This window comes from Sapajus apella, unplaced genomic scaffold (assembly GCF_009761245.1).
Source record: "Sapajus apella isolate SASKATOON/1434 unplaced genomic scaffold, GSC_monkey_1.0 scaffold5, whole genome shotgun sequence".
In the NCBI taxonomy this organism is placed as follows: domain Eukaryota; kingdom Metazoa; phylum Chordata; class Mammalia; order Primates; family Cebidae; genus Sapajus; species Sapajus apella.
Genome location: NW_022436945.1, coordinates 30,350,107 through 30,363,511, shown reverse-complemented (window position 1 = coordinate 30,363,511; position 13,405 = coordinate 30,350,107). Strand labels below are relative to the sequence as shown.

The window sequence follows — 13,405 nt, the reverse complement described above, 5'->3', positions numbered from 1 at the left end:
AAACCCCGTCTCTACTAAAAATACAAAACATTAGCTGGGCATGGTGGTGCGTGCCTGTAATCCCAGCTACTCAGGAGGCTGAGGCAGGAGAATTGCCTGAACCCAGGAGGCGGAGGTGGCGGTGAGCTGAGATCGCGCCATCGCACTCCAGCCTGAATAACAAGCGAAAAACTCCGTCTAAAAAAAAAAAAAAGAAAGTAAGGACTTTGAAAATCTCACCCCCAATTTTTTTTTGTTATGGTGAAATATTATTGTCAGTGGAATTTTTTAAAAATAGAAATTTATAAGTTGAATTTTGTTGTCTTATAATCGCATGTTAATCTTAAAAGAAAGCTTTTGTGTTGTAGTTGTTATTCCATTTTGGAAGATATTTGAAAAAGGATTATGTTGGAGGCCACCAATCTGTCTACAGAAATAGAACAAAAAGGTCAAACAATTGATTCTTTGGGCTTCAGAGTCTAGATATTTGCAGTGTGTTTAGATTGGAAATATAACCTCGGTTCAGAAAGTAAGCTACTTAAGCTGCTTTTCAAATAACTTAGCATTTCTTTAAAATTGTGCATAGTCTCTAGTGCAATATTTTCTTTACATTATACTAAAATATTCCCTTTTGGTATACATTGTGGCATTGTTGTAAAAGTTGTGTTTCCATTTTGTAGAGGGAAGGCATCTGTGGGACTTGTGTGTTTGTAGTAAGCTAAAGACAGCCCTGTGTTACTACAGGGACTTTGACAAAAAGATCTCTGTGTACTAAAATTGGTGTTAAGACTAGACACCATGGCTCACGCCTGTAATTCCAATGTTTCGGGAGGCAGAGGTGGGACGATTCCTTGCCCAAGAGTTCAAGACCAGCCTGGACAACAAAAGAGATCCTGTCTTTAAAAAAAATAAAAAATTAGCTGGGCGTAGTGGTGAGTGTCTGTAGTCCCAGCTAATCCAGAGGCTGAGATGGGAGTATCGCTTGAGCGCAGGAGTTTGAGGTGGCAGTGAGCTATGATCGCGCCACAGCACTACAGCCTGACCGAAAGAGTGAGATCCTGACTCTAAAATAAAATTAGTAAAAATGTTGTTGATGTTATAAGTATTTATATACACAGAAGGATGTTTATTATGTACCTTAAGGTTAAAAAAAAAAAGAGAGAGAACATTATAATGCAGAAGTGTACTGCACATCAATCTGATTTTGAAAAACTAGTTATATGGAAATTAATGAGAGGGAATGGGAAGGGAGGGGAAGCTGTCTTTTCTGATATTCATTAAAGTCATAAGAAAGTGTTTCTGACAGCACTTTGAAAACTGTAAGGGATACTTGGTGTCTTGGTGGTTTCTTTTTGGAAAGGCAAACACCCAGTTTTAGAGAAACACACAATTTTAGAGAAAATTCCGAACCCAAGACAGCCTCCACACTTCTTTTTAACTTCTGTTTGTCCTTTACTTTCCTTTTTTCTTAATTGCATGTGTCTTCAAAGTCTTCCTTGTTTCAAGCATTTCAAGCAATTCAGAAAATTTATTATTTGAGGTAGATTTTTGGAAACTTGAGTCTATAACAGTGATAAAATATAAACATACCTTCAAAAAATTAGCCATGGATTGTTTTAAAGGAAGTGAAAATTTTCTATTTTATTATCCTACTTAATACATATCTATTTGGTTTTATATTAACGCTAAATGAGTATGCAGCAAGTTGTTTGGTAATTTACTTTTTTCACTTAACAATAAATAATGTGTATCCATGCTAATAAGTATTTACCTACAGCATCATTTTTAGTGAAAGGGAAACAATTGGATCTTAGCCTTTTGTTTAATTTTAGGCTATCTTGGCTTTCAGTTAGAAAAGAGTGTAAATATGTGTAATATGTGGTGTAGGTTTTTCATATGAGAACAGAGAACAGAAAAGGATTCCCTGTCTAGAATCTTTACAGTGTGTACTGTGACAAGACATATTCTGAATAGGAGCCTCATGGGTCTGAATATGTGTTCAAAACGGTAAGTGTCAGTGGCTGACAGGTGCTGTGTATAAAGCTTTGTGTCTTCTTTGGTTCTTTTGTTAAATTATACAAGAGTGCAGGTGACATATCGCTCTCGCCAAGCTGTCTTAATCAGTATTTCTGTGCCCAAGAGAGGATTTTTACCTACATTATTTCTTTCTCCAAAGAAACTCCAAATAGCTCATATAAAATGATGGGTACAGAAGGAACACTGATAGATTTTGGAATATAATTTATTTATGGAGCAAATTGCAGTCCAGGTTAATTGGAGATGCAAAATGTTTTATAAATCTTTGTGTGCTTTCTTAATTTTTATTTAATTTATTGAGCTAACATTTGCCAGACACTGTGCTAGGAGCTCATTATTCAAAGATGAATGAGTTACATCTTTCAGGGAACTTAATTTGAGTTTCCAAATCAGATTTAAATAACATTTGTGTAGCATGTACCATGTGAAAAGCAGTGGAATGGTTACTATATTCTTAGATGAGATGTTCAATGACTAAAATTCAGTAATGATATTTATTGACCATTACCTTTCAAAATAAGTTAGGAATATAATTTTCTAATTTTTAAGGGTCTCTTCTCCCAATTTATCTTACAATTTTGGTACCTGCCTGCTACTTTTTAAGTTAAATTAGCAAATGGAAAAAGGAAAGTTAAAATAATTACAAACATTTAATTGGTAAATATAGAGTGGTTTTAAAGACATGAATGTCTGTGTGTACACACGCGTTTTATATTTGGAAGTCTGTATGCATATAGTGTCATTTTTTTTCTAGTAGAATAATAGTTCATGTGATACAATTAAATAATCAAGATTTCTTGGTATTCTGCCCTTAGAGTGACTCTGTTGTCCCAGTAAGTTTGGAGGCCATAGCATTAAGCACTTGATATTAAGCTCTTGATGTCCACAGGACTTCTAGGGATGGGTGTTATTGAAACTCAGGAAAAGTAACTTGCTACATTCATACAGTTAGAACATGTTTGAGCCAGGCTTCCAATTATGATGCATCTAACTTCAAAGCCCTGCAATGTCTTCCTGGCTACCATGAGCTGGTGGGTAAAGCCGATTCAAGAATGCTGTAGGTATGCAGAGGAACAATTTCTCAGCAGTCATTTCAGCTGAGAAATCAGGAAGTGTGTTCACTGCATTGAAGAGCTGGTACTGAAGTATGACTTGAGGGCTGAGTGAGAAGACAGAAAGTGGGGAGACCCATGGGGCTGTAGAAAAAGCATATGCCAAGGCATGGAGGAATGGGAGCTCATGGCATATCCAGAGAGTGGCAAGAACTCCACTGTGACTAGGGTATTGGGGCATGGAGTACATAGTGGACTCTAAGATTAAAAAGCGTGCCAGAATGAGGAAGGTCACATGTGTGCCATGCTAGAGACTTGGAGTTTCGAAACAATAAATAGCCATCCAGAGTTTTAAAAGGAAAAGTAATTAGATGGGAGTTCTATAAAGATAACTTGGGCCGTAGTGTGGAATATAGTCTGGAAAAGAGAGAACTGAAGGTTGGAGACCCAGGGCCACCATGTGAGGTCGGGCAGATTGTTCACTGCAGAAGTATAGGTGTAAGCAGCAGATGGAAGGACTTAGAGCCACCCAGCACACTCCTCATGAAGCTGTGCACTAATGGGACTGGGCCTGCCCAGAGAGAGTACCTTTTGTAATTTGCACAATGGGATGATTTACTTGCTTTTAATTTGTTGAAAAATAATAGGTAGGACTAGATAAGTGAAGATGAAACAGTGTACCCTAGGGCTTAAGAGTCTGGAGGTGGCGCACTAGGTTGTTGGCTGTATGTCATTGGGTATGTTCTCTATCCTCTGAAAGACTATTTCCTCATCTTTAAAGGAGAGTTAATAATAGGTTCTGACAGAGTCCTGAACAGACCAGTTAAGAGAAGGGGCGAAATATGAGAGATGGAGAAATGGTAGATCTGGTACTGGAGGCTGCTGCTAGCCATTGCTTAGCCCCAAGAGTGTGCACCTGTTTTATTTTATTTGATCTTATATCTGCTTTCAGCAGTAGATGTCAGTACCCCATTTTCAAGATTTTGAAACTAAGCCCCTAGCAGGTAAAATAGCTTGTCTAATGTCACACAGCCAAGGAGTAACATTGTCAGTACTTGAACCCACAACTGTGACTGTCATGTTTATGCTCTTAACCATTTTGCCATATTTATAAGTGATCTTTTCTGTTTCACTCCTTTAATAGCCTCCTTGCATCTCCCTGGTAGCATATCCTAATATCTTACATTGTTTTTAACTTGAATTGAGTCATTCTTGTGTAACATTTCATTTAATTTGCTGTACTGTAAGATCCTGAGGGCTGAGGTCAGGTCTTATTCATTTTTTTTGTCTTTCATAGCACCTTGATGAATACAATATAAGACTCAGTAAAATGTGGTTGACAGAGGCCAGGCGCGGTGGCTCATGCCTATAATCCCAGTACTTTGGGAGGCCAAGGCAGGTGGATCAGTTGAAGTCAGGAGTTCAAATCCCATCTGGCAAGCAGAGCGAAACCCATCTCTACTAAAAATACAAAATTAGCTGGGTGTGGTAGCATGTGCCTATAATCCTAGCTACTTGGGATGCTGAAGCACGAAAATCACTTGAACCTGGGAAGCGGAAGTTGCGGTGAGCCGGGATTGCACCACTCCAGCCTGGGTGACAAAGGAAGACTTCTTCTTATTTAAAAAAAAAAAGTGGTTGATAGAATTAATAATCTCTAAGATTCCTTTTGTCTTCTAAAATTAAGTAATTTTTCATTCTATAGGTAAAGTTTTAGTTGCAGTTATAGTCCAGTAGAACTTAAAAAGGGCTCGTTGGATGTTAGTTTGATATTTGGACTAATGGTTAAAGTTTCAAGAAATTTCTAATTGCCATTTTATCTGAAAAATAAATTGTGACTTGCCGTCAAGGACTGAAAAACTGAAGCCAAGGCTAAAGAGTCCTTGTTGGATGTCCTTTTTGGAGGCCACAAAGCTAAGCTTCCTGCTTCATTGCTGTGGCAGGTATCAAATTTCAATGTCTTAAATGATATTTTTGAGTTTATAAAAAATATTCTACTATCATTCATATTAGTAAGGACCTCAGTTTGTATTGGAAATAGTTGCTCAGTGCTGCAAAGAAAAAGCAGTACTGAGACAAAGGATCTTTCAGCAACGTAATTTTTACTTCCTGGACTGCAGGAAGGGTGTCTCACTAGCCATTGTGCCACAAGAGTACAATGAACAAAGGAAAACACACAAATTTATCCTTTATACATTTGGGGTCGTCCTTACTGCTGTGTCTGATCTCCATTGGCTGGAGCCAGACCTCACAATCTAAACTAAAACCCAATTGGCTAACAACTTAAAACTTTTCTAAACAGGTAAAAGCAATGGAGAGCTGGGACATGCCTGTGAGCACATACAACACAGATACCTTGGTTAAAGTACAAGGACATAGAATGTACTACGTGCCTGTAAGCATGGCATGTTTAACAGCTACACAGGATAGGGCTTAACAAAGTTATTAGTACACTTATTCGTTAACAAGAAAGGAAACTTTAAAAAGGAACTTTTCTACTTCCTACAGTTTGTAAACTCATGAGGAGCTCCTGTGCCAATGGTCATTTGTTTTTTCCTTATTATTATCATTTTTATAGACAAGTAAAAATTATATACATTTATAGTATACAACATGATGTTTTGAAATATGCATACGTTGTGGCATGGCCAAATTAAGTGAATTAACATGCATTATCTCATGTACTTATAGCTGACAGTCACTCTTGTTTGGTGCCTGCTGTTGTAGACAACAAAGTGACAGTTAAGGGCAAGTAATGATCAGATGCCCTGGAGTCAGACTGTATAGGTTTGGATTTCACCTCTTCTGCTTATGAACTTTTTAACCCTTGGCAAGAAAAGGTCTGGGAAATGAGAATGGGTAAGAAAACAGGTTGTGATCATAGGTTCATGTACCTGGTTCCTTAGGAACTTAGGAAGAAAAAAACTTTATCCACTTGGAAGCCACTTTTTGCTCAGATACTCTTAAAAGGAAGCCAAAATTGTGAGCTTGTAGGACAGAATTTAGCACTTCAACATTATAGCCTATGTTTATCGCAGGATGACGCTTTGCTGTTTTTAAACCAGAGTTCACGTGCCCTTGTAACTACTGTCTGCATCTACTCTCATAAGCCCTAAGGAGGTAGTTTAGGCTTTGCTTCTTGCTTTGTGTGCCTGAGAAAAGTAGGAACTGATGGCTTTTAAGAAAATGGAAAATATTATTTGAGGTCAGCATTTCATCTCGGCTTTGAAAAACTCGGGGTTCTTTCACCTTCCAGGAGAGCAGCACAAGTGAGCTGTGAGAAAGGAAACCAAACCTTAGGGAAAGTTTTATAGCTTGTTTCTGCTGATGTTACTGGAAAAGAGGAAGGTAAGGGCCTCAAAATAGCTCTTGTAGCCTCAGTGCACAGTAAGCTGAGGTGTTCTGGAAGTAAAACACAAGGGAGCTCTTTATTCCCATTGGCCTCTCCATGGCCTGAAGGAGAGGGTGAAACAGCAGCAGAATGGGTCTCTTAGAACATTGTTGTACAGCAAAAACAAATGTAATGCCTGCAGCAGAGTTTTATATTTTCTTTCATGAATTTAAAATTGCACACAGGCTGATGATATTTTTCTCTTTTGAAGCTTTACATCTTAGATTGCTGGAAGAGCAAGCACAGTTGAATGAAAACTCTGTTCAGACCAAATCTTATTCTTGTCGTCTGTAGCTGCTTAGTTTTGCACTTTAAACTAAGGGCAAACGTGGCTCGTGCATTCTTGACAGTGAAAAGCAGGAACTAGCAATGCCGAGTTTAAAAACCCATTTCCAGGTTTGCCTCCACCCACTATGCGATCCCTGCAAGAAAGCTTCAGTCTGCTATAAGCTGGTAATCTCTTAATACTTGGATACTTTGGTAAAGCAAATAAGATCGGATTGTATACCTTTCCCTTTTACTTGTGAACTAATTATTGTTTTCCTGCATTTAAAAGCAGATGTTAAACTCTTCCTTTGATGTTTAACAGCAGACAGACTTTACTTGTGCCTTATAGCCCTTGGTGAATATCTGTTGTTTGAATGAAGATCAGCTTTGGCAAATTCAATTTTGATGGCCGCATTTTGATCTGGACCACAGAAGAGAATGGCAATTTATTCTTTTATTCAACATTTATTGGATTTCTGCCTGGCTTGTGTTCAGATCTCACAAATACCACAAAACCTTGCAAAACATGTCTATTTTATAGATAAGAAAAATAAGGCACAGAGAGTGATTAGAAAACTTGCTCAAGGTTACGTTGCTGTTAAAGTGCTGGGTATTTTTGCTCGGATTTTTTGGCTGACCTTAAAGCTGTTACTATATAGGGGCTGCCTTTTAAGAGGATATAATCAATGAAGCAAAGATCTTGAGGAGTTGAGATTAAGAAAAAAGTAGTTAATATATAATTACAGAGTTGTAGAAGAAAGAAATCATGAGCCCCTCATTTATTCATTTACTCAGCAGATATTTATGGAGTGCCTGTGTTGTTCTGGGTAACTGCAAGGTGTTGGTGATTCAACGATGGGAAAGGCACGATCCCTCACCAGTTTCAAGGAAGAAGTAGGGATGCAAGAAAGAGTATATGATATGTTGCCCCCCTAAAAGGCCACAGTGTCTTGGTTGGGAGAGCTTTTATGAAGTGTTTTCAGATGGTATCTAGGGAGAGTGTGAGGAACTTGCTTATTTACCAACAAATAAGCAAGGGGATCACGTGGCATATGACACACTTAATTCACACATACAAACTGTTTCAGTAACCAGGAGAGGAGGAGCAGTGTCTAGGTAATCTGGAAATGACATTGGGTTTTGGTGCTTGAGAGAGACTGTAATCTTCCTTTGACCTTCTGACCCTTCTGACTTTCTGCTCACATATGAGCCCTCTATGCCTTCCTCCCCACCATGGTCTTTATTTCATTTTTTGAGACTTTCAGCTTTTAAATGCAGTATTTGGTTCCTTAGTAAGTCGGGTGATGATACATGCTAACTTGCTGGGATGATCCTAGCTATGCTTGCTGTTCTGGCATAATTTTTTATATTGACCCCTTTTAATATTAAAAATGTCCTAGTTTGGCTGATAAATTAAATAGCTACCCTACTAATAAAGGAATTTTGTAGCATTCTTTATCTTTTTAAAAAATCTTTACAACCTTCAGACTGCTTTGATGAACTAATTGCGGATGTAGTATCAGTAAAGTTACATATCAGACTAGTGTCTGCTGTCTTATAAGTAGAAGAAAAAAATGAGGAGTAACTGAAAAGGCTCAGATGTACTGTAAAGAGAAATTAATTGATTTCAACAAAATGAACTTTAATTACAACCAGTTGTTGGCATAGCCATAGGAGAAAGAACACTTAAAGGTTGTCATGATGGGTAGTGTTTAGGGAATCTAGCATCCTTTGAGAAAATCTTATCATAGCTTGTTTTGATTTAGAGTTTCAGTGTTTCCATAATGGTGGTAATTTAATTCAGATACTTTTTAATATATTTCCTAAGTAGAAAGTAAAAGAGCATAAATTCTTAGAACAAAGATTATTTTAGAGGTTTAAAGAAATGACTGGAGGGAAAATTGTTAGATTCAAATTTTTCCCTTAAATCTTCAGTTAAATTGTGTCTTTTGATGAAAATGGTGGTGTTTTAATCAAATGAGATATTCATATAGGGACTCCGTGGGCACTAATATAATGTATGTTCTTTTTTTTTTACTTAATAAGTAGGATTAAATAGTAGGCATTATAGTTCATATACATGGATTTGAGGAAACAAACTAGTGTTTCGTTATATAAGTATATGTAAAATAAAAGCTTTCGGTGTTAAGGTAATACTTGACAATAATTGCAGTAGGAGACTTGGGTGTTGGGTCAAAACATGCTATGATCATTCTTTTCCATATTAATATTTTATGAAATAGTGATGCATTTGCCTTCAGGTCCCATAGTGACTTATACCCTGCAGTATTATCTTTTAAAGGAAGGTAGATTTACAGAGTACAGGCATTGATACGATACAATCTGGAAATTCTGTTCATCTTTGAATTACACTCTGACTCTTCCACTGGCTATGTGTGAATGAGCTCTTCCTCTGAGCCTCAATTTTCTAGCCTATAAAATGGAAATACTAATATCTGCTGCTTAGCTTATTAATATAATTTTTATTAACTCCCGAATCTGGGATAAACATGAAGTGTATAACACAAAGGTTGGTGTTCTCCCAGGCTCAGGAGTTAATAGCAAATACTGAGGATGGAAAAATATGTGATTGTTGGAAGGGTGAGACTCAAAACAGGTTGAGTTTCCCAAAAAAAAAAAAAAAAAAAAAAAAAAAAAACCAACACTTTTTGAGTGCTAACATGATCCTCAAAGGAAATGTTCATTGGAGCGTTTTGGATTTCAGATTTTAAGATTAGGTAAACTGGTAGGTTTATAATGCTTAACTGATAAGTATATGACGCACCAAAAAATGCGAAGTTCAAAACACTTCTGTTCCCAAGCATTTTGGGTAAGGGATATTTAGCCTGTAGTTAATGAGCAGTTTCTGGCCAATCAGAAGGATATTGACTGTAGATGTTCTGGATGGCCATCCACTGGATATCAGCCTGGGTGGTAAGTGTCCAGAAATCTGTGTTTAACCTACGATGGTTTCCAAGGAAACCCAGTCGATTGCTTAGTTAAATTAATGCCCCTTCTCTCAGCTTTGTTACCTGCCTGGATAAATAAATATTAATGCCCCTGTCTCTGAGATGAGCAGGAAGAGAAACCATCTTCATATGGTGAGGTGAGTCTGGACATCATAACTTGATTCCTATCTCAGTGATTCCCATTTTCTTGGCACACCTTGCTAAGCATCGCTGCAAGCACTGTGATAGCTCTTTGGGGACTCTGCTTTCCCAATTTCCATTTCATCCCTCATCTGGAAATATGTCTTTAATTCCCTAGAGAAGATAGAAGTTGAGTTTATGACTTGAAAAAACCCCAAATACCTGCTAGTTATGGCAGGCCTAGACCCATTTCTCACTGGGTCCTCCACCAGGCTGCCTCTCTGGTTTAGACCATCCAGTCCCTACTTTCAGAAGTGACTGTTAGCACAGCTAGATGTGTAGAATCTAGGCCAAAGCGAATGAGGCCCGCCCTGGAAGAGGGAGGGTTTCCTCCTTCCTTCTCCCAAATCTTTCCTTGCTAGTTCCCATTTCTTATCTCAGGATCTGTCTGTTCCCAGGATAATTAACAATGGGAAGTCCACTTCTCATAGTGCAGATCCTAACCTCTTTCTACAGCGATGGGATTGGCATTAGCCAGAGCTGTCAAAAAGACTAGTATTAGTAAGCTCCCCGTATAATCCTAGGAGGTTCCTTTGCAAGGGCAGAGGTGAGCTGTTTAACTATAGTGGGTATATACTGATGTGGTCAGGAGTCTTTGAGAAACCACTTTGTGGTGACCTTTTCACCAACAGACTAAGGTAGTACTCTTGACCTTTAGCTCAGGAGTTTGATTAGAGAAGATAGAGGAACACAGTAAACCTGAGTTATAGTCATGGTTGTGCCACCTCCTTATGTGACCTTGGAGACATCAGGTACCTCTTCCACAGTCCTCATTTTTTTACCCATTAAATGATTTTCACATGTAACATGATTTTTAAGGTCCTTGTCCATCATGAATTCTATGAATCTATAATAAGTCCTAAAAGTACCTCACATAAGTTTTGAACAGATTCAACTTGTCTGTATCTGATGATGACAGTTACTATTCTTAACACTGCCTTGGTTTGTGACTGCAGCTGTTTTGTGGAGGCCCATGCATCTATTGCTGAAAAAGGCTATTGCCCCCATTATTTGACATTATACTGCTCTCTTGGTGTGCTTTTGAAGTTCAATGGCAGACTTGTTTTCTGATGATTATGATGAGCTCAGTAAGTCTTCCCTGTGATTGTCTTATGTAAAAAGTCTCACTGTAGGCCTGAATACTAGTGATGATACCATTCTGTTTAAAATATTGGATCCACCAGGCATGATGGCTCATGCCTGTAATCCCAGTACTTTGGGAGGCCGAGGCAGGTGGATCACAATGTCAAGAGATTGAGACCATTCTGGCCAACATGATGAAATACAAAAATTAGCTGGGCATGGTGGCACATGCTTGTAGTCCCAGCTACTTGGGAGGCTGAGGCAGGAGAATTGCTTGAACCTGGGAGGTGGAGGTTGCGGTGACCTGAGATTGTACCACTGCATTCCAGCCTGACAGAGCAAGACTCCATCTCAAAAAATAAAACAAAACCAGACAAAAAAAAATATTAGATCCTGGCTGTGTGCAGTGGCTTAAACCTGTAAGCCCAGCACTTTGGGAGGCTAAAGCAGGTAGATCACTTGAGAGCAGGGATTTAAGACCAGCCTGGCCAACATGTTGATACCCCATCTCTACTAAAAAACAAAAAATTAGCCAGGCATGGTGGTGCATGCTTGTAATCCTAGCAACATGGGAGGCTGAGGTGGAAGGATTGCTTAAACCTGGGAGGCAGAGGTTGCAATAAGCCGAGATGGTACCACTGTACTCCATTCCAGGTGACAGCAAGACTTCCATCTCAAAAGAAAAGAGAAAGAAAAATTAGATCCACTGAATCTGAGTGGATTTAGTAGCTTCTGATTTGTGATGTTGAATATACTTTATAGATTAAATACAGGTGATTATTGGTAATTTTTAAGATATATTTAAAAAAATAAATGCTGATATTTCTGTTTCTACAGAAAACATCGCTGGGGTTTTAGTAGGAATTGCATTGCTTTAAGTAGTATTGATGACTTAACAATATTAAGTGTTCTATGAACACAGGTTGTCTTTCCATTCATTTTTATTTATTAAATATTTATTTATTTTTAGAGAAAGGGCCTCAGTCTGGAAGACAGACTGGGGTGCAGCGACGTGATCATAGTTCTCTATAGCCTTGAATTCCTAGACTCAAGTAGTCCTCCTGAGTAGCTAGGACTATAGATACATGCCACCATACCCAGCCTTTTCCATTTATTTGACTTTTATCTTATTCTAACAGTTTTTTTTTTGTGTGTGTGTGTGTGGAATTTTTAAGATTTTTCTACCCGTGAGATTATATCATCTGCAAACAAAGATAATTTTACTTTTTTCTTTCCAATCTAGGTGAATTTTTTTTTTTCTTGCCAGATTGCTCTGGCCAGGACTTCTAGTACTATGTTGATAAGAAGTGGTGAAAGTGGACATTCTTATCTTCTTCTTGATCTTACAGGAAATGCTTTAAGTCATTTACCATTGAGTATGCTGTTAGCTGTGGGCTTTTCATATATGACCTTTGTCATGTTGAGATAATTTCCTTCTATTCCTATTTTGTTGAGTGTTTTTTATCATTAAAGTTGCTGAATTTTGTCAAATGCTCTTTCTGCATCAAATGAGATGATGATGTGTTTTTTCCTATTTGTTCTGTTAATGTGGTACATTTCATTGATCAATTTTCATATGTTGAATTATCCTTGCATTCCAGGGATAAGTCCCACTTGATCATGGTATATAATTCTTTTAATAAGCTTTTGAATTTGGTTTAGTAGTCTTTTGTTAAGGATTTTTGCATCAATTTTCATAAGAAATAATAGTCTGTAGTTTTCTTTTCTTATAGTGTAATTGTTTTTCTTTGGTATCAGGGTAATGCTGTCTGACAGGAGTTTGAAAGTGTTTCTTAGATTTTTGGAGGAGTTGAGAAAGACTGATGTTAATTCTTCTTTAAATGTTTAATGGAATTCAGCAGTGAAGCCGTCTAGTCTTTGGCTTTTCTTTGTTGGGAGGTTTCTGATTACTAATCAATGTCTTTACTAGTTATGGATGCGTTTAGGCTTTTCATTTCTTGATGATTCAGTTTTGGTAGGTTTTGTGTTTAGGAATTTGTCCTTTTCATATAGGTTATCTAATCTGTTGGTAATTATATTCCTACAATCCTTTTGATTACTGTAGAATCAGTAGAAATGTCCCCCTTTTCACTTCTGATTTTAGTCTTCTTTTTCTTAGTCAGTCTACCTAAAGGAGTACCAATTTTGTCAAGCTTTTCAAAGAACCACCTCTTGGTTTTGTTGATTTTTCTTGGAGGTTGGCTTTTATGACTTTCATTTATAAATTATTCTTACACAAATCATAGATTATTTCAGTATTAGACTTTCTTTTTTTTGGTAGTTTGGCAATGAAAAAGGCACCTTTGCCTTGTATATGTAGATGTATGAAGGGTTTAAATAATCAATGCTTTAAAAGAATTAACTTGATTGTCTCTGCCATTTTTTTCCCCTTGGGTAATACCTTTGTCTCACTACTCATTGTAGTTTGTTCTTATTATTTGTTGCAT

The 13,405-nt window shown here is 37.5% G+C and overlaps 1 protein-coding gene across 8 annotated transcripts in view; it reads left to right on the top strand.

Annotated features, from left to right (window-relative positions):
- The window catches only part of APBB2 (amyloid beta precursor protein binding family B member 2), a 399,910-nt gene that overhangs the window by 105,857 nt on the left and 280,648 nt on the right, over nt 1-13,405 (top strand). The gene's annotated exons all lie outside the window — the stretch shown is intronic.